This window comes from Babylonia areolata, chromosome 3 (genome assembly GCF_041734735.1).
Source record: "Babylonia areolata isolate BAREFJ2019XMU chromosome 3, ASM4173473v1, whole genome shotgun sequence".
NCBI classification, from domain to species: domain Eukaryota; kingdom Metazoa; phylum Mollusca; class Gastropoda; order Neogastropoda; family Buccinidae; genus Babylonia; species Babylonia areolata.
Window position 1 is genome coordinate 35041284 of NC_134878.1, and position 17331 is coordinate 35058614.

Below are 17331 nucleotides of genomic sequence, written 5' to 3' on the forward strand. Positions count from 1 at the left end.
TTTTTTTTTTTTTCCCCTGTTTTTTTTTTTTTTTTTTCCCCTGCCTTTAAGTTTATTGAGTACTTGACTAGAAACATGGTAGCAGGAGCCGTGTCACTCATGTGTGCATGGGTCATTGTGTGTGTGTGTGTGTGCATGTGTGTGTGCATGTGTGTGAGTGAGTGTGTGTGTGTGTGTACATGTCTCTGTCCTGCTGTGGATTGTTGGAATGATTTTGTCATTGCTTGGACCAATTACATTATGTGATTTTGATCTTTTGCTTTGTTTATATACATGAGATGTTAGACTAATTTTTAAAAAATTTCCATCCACAGTCCACTTATTTACTTACTGCACAAGCCTTCCATTCAGAATGTTTTGGATTTCACTCTTGACAGCATTTCAATGAATTACGGATGGTGATTTTTTTCGGCTGCTTAGTGTCGACGCAGGTGCAAATCTGCTAATGCCTTAACTGCCTGGTTTGTTACACCTGTTCGTAGAAAATCAATCATGCATGTTAAAAGTCCTGTAATAGTGTAAAATGAGAGGCACTGTGTGAGAATGTTGGATATCTGATCCAGTGTTTTACCAGCAATCAGGGTTTTAGGCCTTGTCAGGGAAGTTTTAAAAAGTGGAAGGAGAGAAGTAGGCACCGCCTTCCTTTGCTGCTCTTAACACATTGGATATGAATTCAATAGCTGAAAAAAAAAGATTAATAAAACACTTGGTGTTCAGCCAGTTATGGGAACATGAAAACTTCCAGTGTACACCACCAATGAAAACAGTATGGCTGCCTAAAGCAGCAAGATAAACAGCAGGATAAACAATAGTCATATTGTTTACAGGTGAACATGGCATCAGAATGTGTAGGTGGGAGCTGAAGACAAGAGGAAAACCCATCGGGTATGTCCTAGTTTGAAGCACAGGCCTGGGGTGGATGTCTGCCACCCTGATCTCTCAGTTGTGAGCATTCTGGAATGTAGCAGTTTGAGATATAAGAAATTATACAGAAAACACTGGGTGTGGATCACTACTTTCGTTTAGCATGATTATTTCCCCGCATATAATATGACTCATCTGACAATCAGTTATTCAACTTGCTGTATGTTTGTCATGATTGTTAGGTTAGATTTGTAACGCAGATTTTTTACAAGTGAAGTGTCAACTGATATTCAGTGGAGTGAGAAGGAGGGGTGGTGTCTGAATGAAAAGTTTGGAAATTATGGATAAAATTATGGATGTTGGGTGAACAAAATGATGCATGTGATGTGTGAACCTCTTTCAATAGAAACTACCAAGACAGCTCAGTAGACACAGTTCTACACAGTTAGGTGTTATCCAGTGTGTATAGAATGGTACAGGATGTAACATCTGAAATGGGTGATACTACACTGTGGCAATGCACTCTCCCTGAGGAGAGAAGCCTAGATTTCACACAGATATATCTTGGTGTGACATACTGTAACACAACAATACAACTAAACTTTTATGATAACAATTTAAAATAAAATAAAATGAAGAAAAATTATGTCAGCAGATGTAGATTTTTTACTAAGTGGATTTTTTTGTTGTTGTTGTTGTTGTTTTTTTACAGAAATTTGCCAGGGTTAACCCTTTGTGCGTTTATTTGAGAGATGTTATGGATCATAATGCTGCCCTCAGATGGGCACCAGCCGGGAAAAGAGAAGAGAGGCAGACCACTAAGCACAGGGAGAAGAACTGTGGAAGAGGAGTTGAAAAGAGCAGGCAAGATCTAGAATGAAATAAGCTGGCTCACTCAAGCCTGAAATGATTGGATATTTGTTCATGCCTTATGCTCCACCCAGAGCTAAGCAGATTAAGATGGAACTGTTCACCAGCTGGTGTCTCACTTGTTTCACTGTTACTGGTTGAAAAACCTACCTGTGTCTGCCCTCATCTCTGCTTGGCTGTGCCTTCAAATCCAGACTTCACACAGACTGTCTGAGTATGCAGTCCCAGTATGAGCAGGGTAGCTGGACTTCTCAGTGAAATGGAACTGATCTGGGAAAGATGCCATTGGTTGTGAAATGCTCTCTCCACTTGTCTGTTGGGCACGTTATATGAAAGCTTTAGTACAAAGTGACCATGCTTCCCTTCTCCCCCTTTTCACTCAAAACACCAACATTCTCCCTCCCCAAGTTTTGATACATTTCTACATGTTTATATAATGAATGGTATCTGCTGACTTGTCACTGAAGAACCTGGAATTACCTTGATTGACAATATCTTTACTTACAGAGGGCAGTGGATTTTTATTTTTATTTTTATTTTTTATCTACTTGGACAGGTACAAATAATCCAGAATTTCCTGCCCTGGACTGTGATGGTTGCTATTGATGGATTTCTGAATACTTGTGGAGTGTTGGCTTAGTGATAACAGATCTGCCTAAGAAGCGAGAGAATCTGAGTGCGAAAGTTAAAATTTCACACTCACCTGTCTTCTCCCCATCCACTGGACTTTGAGCGGTGGTCTGGATGCTTAGTCATTCAGATGAGATGATGAAGTGAAGGTCCATGTGTAGCATGCACAGAGCACACATAAAAGAATCCATAGCAAGAAAAGCCTTGTCCCTTGTAAAATTATGAAACAAATTCACTTTGATAGGAAAAGAAATACACTTGCAGGCAGAAGAAATCAGGGGAGTGGCACTGAATTGTAGTGACAGGCTCTCCCATGAAACAGTCTCAATTTCACATGGAGAAGTCTGTTGTGACAAAGTACAATACAATAAAATGCAATATTATTGCTACCTTAGCAGGTGATACAGGAAGTTGGGTGATAGAGACAGAGAGGAAGCTGTGGCGATGTTAATGTTGGTTGTGTTGATGATTGTATGAGGTGTAAAGCCTTTCTCTTGTTTTACTTCAGATCCTCACTTGAGGTCTGGCTACCATGTCTTTCACACAAAACGCGTGACTTTTCGCGTCATTTTGCCCTTAGAATAATTGTGTTCAAGATCTCTGGACAACACTTTATCATATGTGAATGAATTTACTTCGTGATTATTTTATTTCATTTTATGATACAGTTTTTCACAAACCTTCTGTAGGCTCTCAAGGCCTAACTATTGCTATGGGTTTATGTGAAGGTTAGGCATCTGGTCTTTTTTTTTAACAACAGCAGATAGGTGCAGTGTATATGGATCGGTCTGCAGGCTCTGACACCTTGAAACTGGAACTGGACAAGTTGCCCTTCACTACTTTTTTGACTCACTTGTGTAAACAAAGTGAGTCTATGTTTTAACCCGGTGTTCGGTTGTCTGTGTGTGTGTGTGTGTGTCCGTGGTAAACTTTAACATTTTCTCTGCAACTACTTTGTCAGTTGACACCAAATTTGGCATAAAAATAGGAAAAATTCAGTTCTTTCCAGTCATTTTGTTTAAAACAATATTGCACCTCTGGGATGGGCACAAAAAAATAAAGAATGAAGCCTAATTATATGCAAACTGCATTTACTGTTATATTGATATTTTTTGTATTCTCTAAACTTGGCACTTTGATCTGATATTCTGACCCAACAGCTAGAGCAGTCATTATTATCATTTATTCTTCAAACAGGAACTTCTTTTGCTAAGCATGGAAGTTTTATTTATTTTGCAAACGTTTTGCTGCAGATAGTAAAAAGGGAAATTACTCTGTAATGCTAGTGGAGTTAATTTGGTTTAAACTGATCTTTCTCATCTTAAACATTACATTTTGAAACAAGAGAGGCAAGGCCTTCAAGACTCACTTGTGATGCACTTTAAAAAAAAAACAAGAAAGGCAAAGCCTTCAAGACTCACTTGTGATACACTTATAAAAAAAATCCAAGCTATTTATGTATTGAGTATAATGCATTTACTGTTATATTTATATTTTTTGTATTCTCTAAACTTGGCACTTTGATCTGATATTCGACCCAACAAAAGATCTGTCATTATTATCATTTTTTGTTCAAACAGGAACTTCTTTTGCTAAGCATGGAAGTTTTATTTATTGCAAACGGTTTGCTGTAGACAGTAAAACAAGGGAAATTACTCTGCTGGGGAACTTAGTTTGCTTTAAACTGATCTTTCTCATCTTAAACATTACATTTTGAAATTATACTCAATACATAAAAAGCTTGGATTTTTTTTTAAAAGTGCATCACAAGTGAGTCTTGAAGGCCTTGCCTCTCTTGTTTCAAAATGTAATGTTTAAGATGAGAAAGATCAGTTTAAAGCAAATTAACTCCACTAGCATTACAGAGTAATTTCCCTTTTTTACTATCTGCAGCAAAACGTTTGCAAAATAAATAAAACTTCCATGCTTAGCAAAAGAAGTTCCTGTTTGAAGAATAAATGATAATAATGACTGCTCTAGCTGTTGGGTCAGAATATCAGATCAAAGTGCCAAGTTTAGAGAATACAAAAAATATCAATATAACAGTAAATGCAGTTTGCATATAATTAGGCTTCATTCTTTATTTTTTTGTGCCCATCCCAGAGGTGCAATATTGTTTTAAACAAAATGACTGGAAAGAACTGAATTTTTCCTATTTTTATGCCAAATTTGGTGTCAACTGACAAAGTAGTTGCAGAGAAAATGTCAATGTTAAAGTTTACCACGGACACACAGACACACACACACACACACACACACACAGACAACCGAACACCGGGTTAAAACATAGACTCACTTTGTTTACACAAGTGAGTCAAAAATCCAAGCTTTTTATGTATTGAGTATAATTTCAAAATGTAATGTTTAAGATGAGAAAGATCAGTTTAAAGCAAACTAAGTTCCCCAGCAGAGTAATTTCCCTTGTTTTACTGTCTACAGCAAACCGTTTGCAATAAATAAAACTTCCATGCTTAGCAAAAGAAGTTCCTGTTTGAACAAAAAATGATAATAATGACAGATCTTTTGTTGGGTCGAATATCAGATCAAAGTGCCAAGTTTAGAGAATACAAAAAATATAAATATAACAGTAAATGCATTATACTCAATACATAAATAGCTTGGATTTTTTAAAAAAGTGTATCACAAGTGAGTCTTGAAGGCTTTGCCTTTCTTGTTTTATTTTTTTTTAACCTGTTTTGCTGGAGTTTCACTGTACATGTATATTTGTGTCTTCTAAAAGCGGTTGCTTGACCTTCCTTCAGTGCAGGCCAGAAACAAGTTAGAACAGGTCAAGACCTACTTCAAAGCATTAGAAAACCCTCAAAACCCACTGCATGACGCAGTCAAAGAACCAAAAGGCAGCCGTCTAGGACGAGGAAGATCATGGATGGGGCAAGCAGAAGACACAATCCAGCTAGTATGCCGACTTCAAGACCTGAAAGAAACAAAAGAATGGGAGAAAAACCCCGAAAACCTCAACCATCTATTCAACACAGTCATTTCACCCACTCTAGGAAGACATTGTCGGGAATGGCCAGAGGGCAAAACTGATGCGGAAGTGAAGCTGCTTATAGAAGAAAACAGTAAAGAAGAGGACATCATCATATACACAGATGGCTCAGTCACCAAAGACCAGTCTGGCTGGGGATTCACTGCGAAACAAAATGGAAAAACAATTTGGGAAGAGAATGCTGCCTACAAAGTCACAACCTCCAGCCTGACGATTGAAGTTGAAGCTGTGACACATGCCCTCCAGTGGCTATCGTACTTCCATACGCCCGGAAACCAACATGCCATGATTCTAACCGACTCAATGAACCTCATACAGAAAATTGAAAACGGAATGGGAAGCCCAGAGTGGCATAAGGCAATGCGCAACTTTCAGATTAAAAAACTCACATGGTCATACTGCCCGGGACATGCAGGTGTTAAGGGAAATGAGCGAGCTGACAGACTTGCTGGTAACGCAACACCAACGAGCGGCCTACATCTAGGAAAATCGGAAATCCTCAGAAAAGTCAAAGAATACCAAAAAGAACAGGTACAAGGCCATCACACCATCGATCGCCTCAAAGAAATAGAAGCAGATAGAGGGAGCGGCCGCAAATCTAACATGAAAGGTAGAGCACGATGCTTTGCAAATCAAACAAATATCGGCATCATTTCCAAACCAACATTGCGCAAATTTCTTCAAAACGGAACAGAGTCTCTGTGGGCCTTTCCAAATACAATAGACCGAGCAACACACTAGACGCCACGTTCTTGGCATCAGAGATCTTTTCCCATCCCTCTTGCGGCCAGTCAGTGGCGGCTGTGTGTGTTTGTGTGTATGTGTGGGTCTGTGCTTTTGAGTGCGTTTGTGAATGCGCGAGAGTGAAATTGTACACAAGTGTCAGGGGAGGTGGGAGTGCGGGGGGAGGTGGGGTAGAGGATGAGGTATGTGAGTGTATGCATGCCTACACTGTGGGAGCAACAGGATATTGGAACGTGTATATATATATATATATATATATATATATATATATATATATATATATATATATCTTTGTATGTACGTGTGTGGGGTTGGGGGTGGGAGATACGGGCGTATGTGTGTGTGCTTGTACAAGTAAGTGTTCATCTCTGTGAGCGTGTGTTTGTGTGTGTGTGTGTGTGCCGTGGAAGCTGCGATACGTAGACTAGAAATGAGTGTGTGGAGGAGGGGGTAGAGGAGGTGCAAGGTAATGTGTGTGTGTGTGTGTGTGTGTTGGAGCTCATGTACGTTTATATGTATTTGACTGTGCTTTCATATGTGCTTGTACAAGTAAGTGTTCATCTCTGTGAGTGTGTGTTTGTGTGTGTGTGTGTGTGTGTGTGTGTGTGCCGTGGAAGCTGCGATACTTAGACTAGAAATGAGTGTGTGGAGGAAGGGGGTAGAGGAGGTGCACGGTAATGCGTGTGTGTGTGTGTGTGTGTGTGTGTTATATGTATTTGACTGTGCTTTCATATATGTGAAACTGCATGTCTGGTGCATTTCTGTTATGCATGTGTGGGTGTATGTGTGAATGTGTGTCTTCATATTTTACATTTATTTGCTTATTTATCACCATTGTTGTCTTATTTATTTATTTATTTATGTTTTATTATTATCATTTTATTAATATTACTAATATTATTACTACTACCTTTTTCTATATTATAAGTATTATTTATTTATTTATGCAAGCTTATCTATTATTTATTCCCCCGTTTTTTTTTGTTTTTTTGTTTGTTTGTTTTTTGTTTTTTTTTGTTTGTTTTTGTTTGTTTGTTTGTTTTTTTGTTTTGTTTTTTGTGTGTGTGTGTGTGTGTTTTTTTTTGTTTTTTTTTTTCCAAGGCCTGACTAAGCGCGTTGGGTTACGCTGCTGGTCAGGCATCTGCTTGGCAGATGTGGTGTAGCGTATATGGTTTTGTCCGAACGCAGTGACGCCTCCTTGAGCTACTGAAACTGAAACTGAAAAGCGGTTGCAAAGCAAGTTCTTTCTTATAGACCTGCACCATTTGCCCCTTTTGTATGTCTCAGAAATAATGACCTTGAACCTTGGCCATTGCCTGTCTAACCCAGTATATATTCACAACCAGGTGTTTGTTGAGCCCTGTGGAATCCAGTGGGAACAGGTCCAGTCCATACGTCTGACCACATCACTCATCCTGTCTTCATGTCATGGATGGACTGGCTCAGATCTGTTCCGCCTCCTTCTGTGTGACCACACCCAGGGATTTCTGTTCTGAGAGTTACTGTAGTCCATTCTGTCAAATCCCATGTGGATCAACCATCCATTCTGTCCATCCCTTGAGGATAAGCAATCCATTCTGTCAACTCTCTAAGGATCTACAGTCCATTAGGTCAAGCCCCTCAGGATCTACAGTCCATTCTGTCAGTGTCTAAGGATCTACAATCCATTAGGTCAAGCCCATCAGGATCTACAGTCCATTCTGTCAGTGTCTAAGGATCTACAATCCATTAGGTCAAGCTCCTCAGGATCTACAGTCCATTCTGTCAAGCCCCTCAGGATCTACAGTCCATTCTGTCAAGCCCCTCAGGATCTACAGTCCATTCTGTCAGTGTCTAAGGATCTACAGTCCATTAGGTCAAGCCCCTCAGGATCTACAGTCCATTCTGTCAGTGTCTAAGGATCTACAGTCCATTAGGTCAAGCCCCTCAGGATCTACAGTCCATTCTGTCAGTGTCTAAGGATCTACAGTCCATTAGGTCAAGCCCCTCAGGATCTACAGTCCATTCTGTCAGTGTCTAAGGATCTACAATCCATTAGGTCAAGCTCCTCAGGATCTACAGTCCATTCTGTCAAGCCCCTCAGGATCTACAGTCCATTCTGTCAGTGTCTAAGGATCTACAGTCCATTAGGTCAAGCCCATCAGGATCTACAGTCTGTTCTGTCAGTGTCTAAGGATCTACAGTCCATTAGGTCAAGCCCATCAGGATCTACAGTCTGTTCTGTCAGTGTCTAAGGATCTACAGTCCATTAGGTCAAGCCCATCAGGATCTACAGTCTGTTCTGTCAGTGTCTAAGGATCTACAGTCCATTAGGTCAAGCCCATCAGGATCTACAGTCTGTTCTGTCAGTGTCTAAGGATCTACAATCCATTCTGTCTAGCCCCTCAGGATCTACAGTACATTCTGTCAGTGTCTAAGGATCTACAGTCCATTAGGTCAAGCCCCTCAGGATCTACAGTCCATTCTGTCAATGTCTAAGGATCTACAGTCCATTAGGTCAAGCCCTTCAGGATCTACAGTCCATTCTGTCAGTGTCTAAGGATCTACAATCCATTCTGTCTAGCCCCTCAGGATCTACAGTCCATTCTGTCAGTGTCTTAGGATCTACAGTCCTTTCTGTCAATGTCTAAGGATCTACAGTCCATTCTGTCCAGCCCCTCAGGATCTACAGTCCATTCTGTCAGTGTCTAAGGATCTACAGTCCTTTCTGTCAATGTCTAAGGATCTACAGTCCATTCTGTCCAGCCCCTCAGGATCTACAGTCCATTCTGTCAATGTCTAAGGGATCTACAGTCCATTAGGTCAAGCCCCTCAGGATCTATAGTCAATTCTGTCAATGTCTAAGGATCTACAGTCCATTCTGTCAACTCCCTAAGGATCTACATTCCATTCTGTCAACTCAAGGTGTGCAGTCCATTCTGTCAACCCACTGAGGATCCCAATTCTATTTTGAAATCTCTAAGGATCAACTTTTGCATTGTGTCACGAAACATCACTGATGAGTTGAAAACACATTCACACACCCTACCATTTACAGAAATAAAACAAAAAGGAGAATTTGTTACCTTTATCCTCATCTGGTCTTTGGTTCTGAAACTATGAATGCTTAAAATGTACATTGTGTGTGTGTGTGTATGTGTGCATGTGTGTGTATTTGGTGAGATTTGTGTTCAGAATGCTATCATAGAAAATTAAAGATGTTTCCAAACATTCAAAGTTATATAATTAAAAACTGTGATTTGTGCATTTGTTTACTTGTTCTTCCTCTGGAATAAGCAATCTTCAGCAGAAGGATGATGTGGAATATGTTTAGAATTTGTAGTTTGTGCTTGGACATATTTGTAAATTGTTTGATGTTTGTTTCCAGTTGTTATTTTTGGTTGTTTTTTTCGTCACAACTTGGAAGGTTCAGAAAGTGAGTGATTGATCTGTGGCTGAAATGTTTATCAAAGGTCCCCAGAATGGACAGATTGAATATAATACAATGATTTGCTAATACATCATGTAATACATGCAGTTATAATATGAGTAATTGTACACACACACAAAATAATATGATTGAAGATTTGTAGCTTGAGAAGGCGCAAACCAGCTCTGGGACTAAAGAAATTACTGTTGACCAAGAAAGTGAAGTATGCATGGTGTTGCCTGCAGTGTGCATGTGTGTGTGTACATGTGATGTGTAATGTATGTGTGTATGTGTCGGGCATGTGTGTGTGTGTGTGTGTGCGTGTGAGAGACAGACAGACAGAGAGAGAGAGAGAATATGAATGAATGGATCTTTATTTTCCAACCAAGGAGATGTAATGCTCATTGGCTTACAGATTTGAGAGAGAGAGGGGGGAGAACATGTTCTCACTCCATTACACAACTTGTGAATCAAAACTGCTCTACAGGGTGACGGTGCTTTGGAAAGGTTGACAGTCTTCAACTGTTTGTTGTTGTTCTTTTCTAACCCATGTTTGTAAACAAAGAGAGCAATCACCCAGTCATTGTTTCAGGTGTGTATGTATGTGCGTATTGTAAAGTAAATTTTAATGTATTTTTTAGCAATGGTAAAATGTGCAAGATACTAAGTTACAAGAAGAATACTTTTATTACCTGATACTTATTTTTCACTCGACTGTATTTTATGTACCCACTTATTTATTTTATTTTTGTTATTCACGAATAAAGATATAGGCATGGGGTTGTCATGAGCAGGTAAGATATTTATGTTCATTATAATAGTTGATAGTGGAGCTAGCAGCCATAACAGAACGCACTGATTTAAAGGGGTCATCTGTTTTGATGTCAGTGAGAAAAAAGAAATAAACTAGTTTTTCCCATACACGTTGTATAAAGAACAAAGGACATTTCATGCACACATGCACACACACACATGCATATATATATATATATATATATATATATATATATATATATATATATATATATATATATATATATATATACACACACACACACATATATGCAGGCATACATATACACACACTTATACAGATCTGAATAGTAACAGATGAAAATAAAATTACATGAAATTTAACAAAACAACTACCTTGTTGGCTTGTTGATGAATGGGTTACATTAACTTTTCCCCCCAGCTTAGTTGCAACACCAGCTTACAGCCATTAAATTAATGAACTCTTGCGAGCAAGCATTTATTTTATACAATTCTCTCTCTCTCTCTCCACACGTTCTGCCTCACAGCTGCATGCTCTCAACTTTTGTGAGGCTTTTGATTTAGAGAATATTGTGATGTGAATCATCTTGAACAATTTAATATGTGTCTGTCTCTCAACAATAGAACATATGCCTTACTAACTTAGTAACAACATCACCAACTGTCAAGTTGTCACTATTCAATTATCAACCAGATATGACTCAGAAGATGTATCCCACATCCACTCTTCCAGTCCTTACCACTACAAGTTTTCGAAACTTATGTCTTGTTACCAGTTACTCCTGACCTGTAAACAAACAAATGACATCGGGGTTTTTGTTAAGTTAAAGATTTGGGAGTTTGTAAGGAATGTTACACCATAACTTTAGAGGTCCCAGACTGCTATGAGAGGAGCAATCTAATTTGAATAATCTGATGCTGCACATTCAAATTAAACCTTTGTATATCTGAGTTATTGTGTCTGTGTCTGTGTGTGTGACTGAAACCTAATTGAATGAAACAGGAAACGAATGATGAGCGTCCAATGGCAGCTGTCTGTCGGCTCTACCTAGGTAGGCAGCCTGTTTTGCAAATGACCGTCTGTAAAGCGCTTTGAGTTCGGTCTCTGACCGAAGATAGGCGTTACATAAGTGTCCATATCATCAAACCTGCATTGCTGCACTCATACAAAGGCATGCAGTCACATTCCGGTCATAATCTTGTAGTTGTCTGGGCCAAGTAGTGATCAAGGGAACCATCTCTTTTTAAAAGCAAATGAACCTTGTATCAGACTGAAGGACTGATACACAGTTTTCACTTTATTTGTGTTTGTTTTAGGTGTGTGTGTTTTTTTTTTGTGTGTGTTTTTTCAGAACGTCCCAAGGATTTGCTCACTGAACATACTCTGTGTCCTTACCATTTTCAGTGTCGTGTCAGGGACATGTATTTATGTGTTATCAGAAGCCTCGGTTGTTAAACAGACCATGACTGACACGCACGTACCCAGCAGGTCTGTGCCATGAAAGGGTTGGCACACAACAGTAATGCATTGGTAAAATGTGGGATGTGTGGATCTGGGAATACCACAGCTAACTAGAATCCTTTCATGCCAAACACATTGTGGCCCATATGCTGTATTCTAGTGCAGAAAAATACTTAAAAATATCTGCAGTCTTTTGCAGCATCTCTGACACTGTCAGAGTCATTCAAACCACCACAAATTATATAGTTACCATTATTACTGTCATCGTTGCTTACAGCCCAGCTTACAGCAAAACGCTGTCAATAGCAGTCCTATAGAATATGAAAAGAAAGAAATATGGAGAAAAAAAAAATCAGACAATCACATTAAATTATGCACATTTGAATAATGCACATTAACCAAGAACATGCTTGTAACACTGATCAATCCATCATTTACCTGAGCATTAAAAAAGTAGACTCAACACAAGTACAATCGTATAATTATCATACGCAAATTTATGAATAGAAAAACAGGCATACAGTACCAAATTACAATGCCAGTGGGCAACATCCTGGCTCTGGAAAAAAAAAAAAAAAATTATCATTGTTATCATAATTGTTGTTGTTGTAAGTCAAGAAAAAAAAACAACAAGAAGTATTCAGGACTTCCTTTTTGGAAAGAAATATGAAAGGTGGACAGATCAGCAAAGAAAACATAAAGGGGCACACAACAGAAGTAAAAAGCCAGAAACAAAGAGGGACTGAAAAGAGTTCATTTCTAGTGATCACAGAATTCCTGTTTACACCTGAAAGAGCCCCCAACATTCCAGTGGGGAAAATTGAATTGTGAAAATCAAAAACGAAAAAGTATTGAAAAAGAAAATGGCCTTATTTCGGAAAGAGAAAAAAAAAAAAAATTAAAGAGGACAGAACAAAACTTATTTTGAAACGTGGCGCTGGTATGACTAAGTCCTCTTGTTGATTTTGTTATATTTTACGACAGATTGAGTCACTAGCATTCTGTGGCATTTTCGTGCAGTATATATTGGGGTAACACCAACAGGAGCTACTGCTCTTACCGGAAGAATGGGAAAAAAAAACAAAGCACACTTTTTTCTTGGTCTAAAGAATACCAGACACGCTCATTTCAATTTATCATGACTACATGGATTACACATAACTTTACATGTACACAAAGAAGGCAGAGATGAAATTTATGATTTTCTCTGGAGTGGACTGCCATTTTTGAGAGATCCATTGACTGCTGAATTTGGGGGAAATGGATCAGCGTGGCATGATTCTGAAGAGCTGTCAGTGCACTTTGTATGCTTGTAGTGCTGTAATTGGTTTTGGGGAACAAAAGTAATGCAGTACCAAGAAGACAAAGTCCAAACAAAGGATGATGATCATACCCTGACCTGAAAGCTCTGTCTTCTCTCACCTGGGTGTCACATGACAGCCCTTCACTGACTAGCATACTCCCAAGCAGCAGTCAAGGGGTTAAGGCCCTTGCTGTCATCATGTCTTTAGGAACGGAGGAAAGCGGATGTTGAAACCAGTCCTGGCAAAAGAGAATGTAACGTTATTTACAACTAATGAATAAGATCTGGGAATAAATTTATGATTATTAAAAGGAAAATACACACCTGCTGCAGATTGCACTTATAAATGGAAGACTGTTTTGTTTTTTGTTGTTGTCTTATGTTCCTTATGGGACAATGCACATGCACTTTTCTTGTAGTCACAGTAATGTAGCCCCTGGAAAACAAACTGAAGCTTTTGATAAAATGACATGGAAATACACACACACACACACACACACACACATATATTTGTATCAAGGTTCTTCACTTAATTTGCCTTTTTGAGGTTTTTACTCAAAGCTTCTGAAAACACTTTGGAATTTTTAGGCATTGTCTCTTCAGTTTAATTCATGCATTATTGGTCTCAGTCTTAGCTGTGGTGGAATTTCATTCTACGTGGTAATTGTTATTATTTATGTTGCTGAAAGTGAAAAGGTACTAGCATTTCTTGTGAAACTGTAATTTGGAGATTCGATTTCTCGATCCAAGCCTGGAGTTTGTTTCAATCCTAAAGTGAACTTGTGTTGCACGTCTTTATGAAGTTAACCGGAAATTACAGTCAGACACCAGTTAAGTACGAGGGTCATTCAATAAATAAGGTGAATTTTTCGGTATAAGGACTTCTAATACAGATAGAAGCTTACTTTTTTTTCTTTTTCTTTTTGTTTTACTTCTTTTTCACATTGATTTAATTTGTTTTGCAGATTAAAAAAAAACTTTGAGAGTTTTGGCGATTAACAAAGATGGCCGACCAAGAAGCATGCTCCAGGATTGAACAGCGGTCAGTTATCAAGTTTTTGGTTGCTGAAGGGTGCAAACCATTTGAAATTCATAGGAGAATGTCAACTGTGTATGGTGCCACATGTTTCAGCCGAAAAAATGTCTACAAGTGGGCTAAATTGTTTAAAGAAGGACGGAGCAGTGTTGAGGATGAAGACAGGCCTGGAAGGCCTACAGAAGTGAGGTCTCCTGAGGTGATCGAATCAGTCAATGACCTCATTCAGTCTGACAGAAGGGTGACAGTGGATGACATTGCAAGGACTTTGAGCTTATCTATTGGGACAGCACACAAAATTGTCCATGATGACCTTGGCTACTCGAAGGTCAGCTGCCGGTGGGTGCCAAAGATGCTTACTCCAGAGCACAAACAGAGGAGGGTCGAGTTGTCCCAGCAGTGTCTCTGCCGCTATGAGAAGGATGGTGATGAGTTTCTGAAGAAGGTGGTCACATGTGACGAGACATGGGTTTGGCACTATGAGCCTGAGTCCAAACGGCAGTCCATGGAGTGGAAGCACGTAGGCTCTCCAGTGAAGAAGAAGTTCAAGTCCCAGCGGTCCACGAGGAAGGTGATGCTCACCGTTTTTTGGGATATGCAAGGCCCAATCACCATTTCATTCCTTGAGAAAGGAAGCACTGTGAACAGTGCCAACTACTGTGAACTGCTGAGGCAGGTCAAGAAAGACATGAAGAACAAACGCAGGGGTCATCAGTCAGAAGGAGTCATCTTGCATCATGACAACGCAAGGCCTCACACAGCAGCCCGAACGGTGCAGACCATCAACGAGCTGGGCTGGGAACTGCTCCCTTATCCCCCTTACAGCCCAGACCTTGCCCCTTCAGACTTTCACCTGTTTGGTCCCTTGAAAGCGTTCACGAGAGGCACGAAGTTTGAAAGTGACGATGAAGTCAAAAGTGTTGTGAGCGACTGGCTGAGACATCAGTCCAAAGATTTTTACGCTGAGGGAATACGGAAGCTTGTGCACAGATGGGAAAAGTGTGTGACAGTGCTGGGAGACTACGTTGAAAAAAAAAAAAAGAAAAAAAAAAGTAAGCTTCTATCTGTATTAGAAGTCCTTATACCGAAAAATTCACCTTATTTATTGAATGACCCTCGTATCATCGGACGTACGTACCTTCTAACGCCATTGCAGCAGCATCACTCAATCACTCATACAATTCAACAATCCCTAACATACTGTGCAATTAATCGTCAAAATTATATATACTATCTCCTGCATGATTAAAGCCACAAAACCCAAGGGTGTTTTCAACACAAAAATTCTTCATCCGAGGAACGTTCTACAATCAATCGGAGGAAACCAAATCATTTACCTGTTTTATTTTCACACATTTACTCTCATTTTTGATCAGTCTGTTACACCGCTGATTCACTGTTTGAAACACCGTTTATTTCGGTATGCTGGAATTTGCGTCCTTGGGAATGGCACTTACTCCGATTTTCCTGACTCCACCCAGGTGTGAATGGGTACCTGACTTCCAATGGAGAAGCTGAACACGACGGAAGGAGAAGAATGGGGCCTGCCTTCCCTTACCAAACCCTGTAATAGCTGCAAAGGCTAGGTTATGAAACTTTTTTTTTTTTTTTTTTTTTTTTTTTTACCTCGTACTATGTGGGATGGGGAGTGTCATTTGCTACAGAAACAGATAGAAGTGGATCGGTTGGTATGTCCATCCATTTAATTTTTCTGGAATTCTGCCTTCTTTGCATCCGTGTAAAACTTACGTGGCTGATAGTCAATGTCTGCTAGATTTATTATTTTTCATCTACATCGGATTTCCACAAACACATAACAGAAAATACAGTTTGATGCATTGAGCTTCTACGTTCTTCAGGAATATCACAAAGGAACGATTCACTATTCTCAAACAGATTGAACAGCTGCATAGATATACCAACTATCGTTAACGACAAATAAACGCTTTTGATTGATTTAATTTCGGGGGAAGAAGTGCAGTTTATCTGATTTCATTGTGAATCACAGATAGAATCTCAGTCATAAACTTTCGTAGTCACACGTACGTTGTATCACAACCTTTAGATGAAAACGATCTGACAGTTCATGGGTCTACATTTCTTGCGGCATACATAACAGTCACAGACAATGCAGTTCACTCGAATAAGGCTTGTGTAGACCAGCTGTCAACAAACATGGTTGATAGTGTGCTCATCATGGCAGGAAGTATATACTTCTATGTACATCTTATGACTCAAAACAATTTGTTAACAAACATGTCAAAATTGTTGCATCCAATGGAATGGCAGCTACAGGACATACATGATCAGAGGATACCAATAAACCCTGGTAGAACAAAATCGACATACATCGGAATTATTGAGGAAGGAGTAAGAGAACCGAAAGCTGGACATGCTGATTACTATGTAAGATTTTTCCATGAGCCAGATGCAATGTCTCAGTCACGAAGTCTTGTAACACGTTGTATCACAACCATCGATGATCGAGAGTTGAGCACCATGCATGCAATGTCATTCTGATGAGGGTTATTGTACGTAAGTAATGGTCATGTGCACCAGTTGGCGAATGTTCACAACTGACCATGCTGGGAATGCTTATTGGACAGACTGTGACGATAGAATAGATCGGTATCTGTCATGGGCCTCCCCCCCTCCTCCCTAACTCCCGTCCGTCCCTTTCTAAAGACGTGAAGCTGACCGATGGAGATTTTGTTGGAGTGGTGGTCAGTTGGCATCGTCAGTATAACTCAGTACTAATCATGAATTCAACCGTGTCATAATTATATAGAAAGAAAAGGGCACCAACAATGTCCATTTCAGAGCACCGGACTGGGCAAAAGCTGAAGGAAGCTGTGTGAATTATCCCCAGGCCCACAGCTGGTATTGTATTGTATAACGTTTTGTCAAAACAGATTTCCCAGGGTGAAATTTGGGCTGCTCTCCTGGGGAGATCGTGTCGCTACAGCTACCAGTGTAGCGCCTCCCACATTTTTTTCCTCTCTCTTGTCTGCAAGTATAATTATTTGTTTTGCTATCAAAGTTTTGTGCTTAGTTCTGCCAAGGACGGTCCTTTTGTTATCGTGGGTTCCATTTACGTGCGCAAAGTGCATGTAGCACACGTGTCCTCGGTTTACCGTCACATCCAAAACATCAGCACCCAGACCACCACTCTACGTCTAGCGGAGGGGGTGGGTGGTGGCGGGGCTTCGGGGGAGGAGTAAAAATCCCG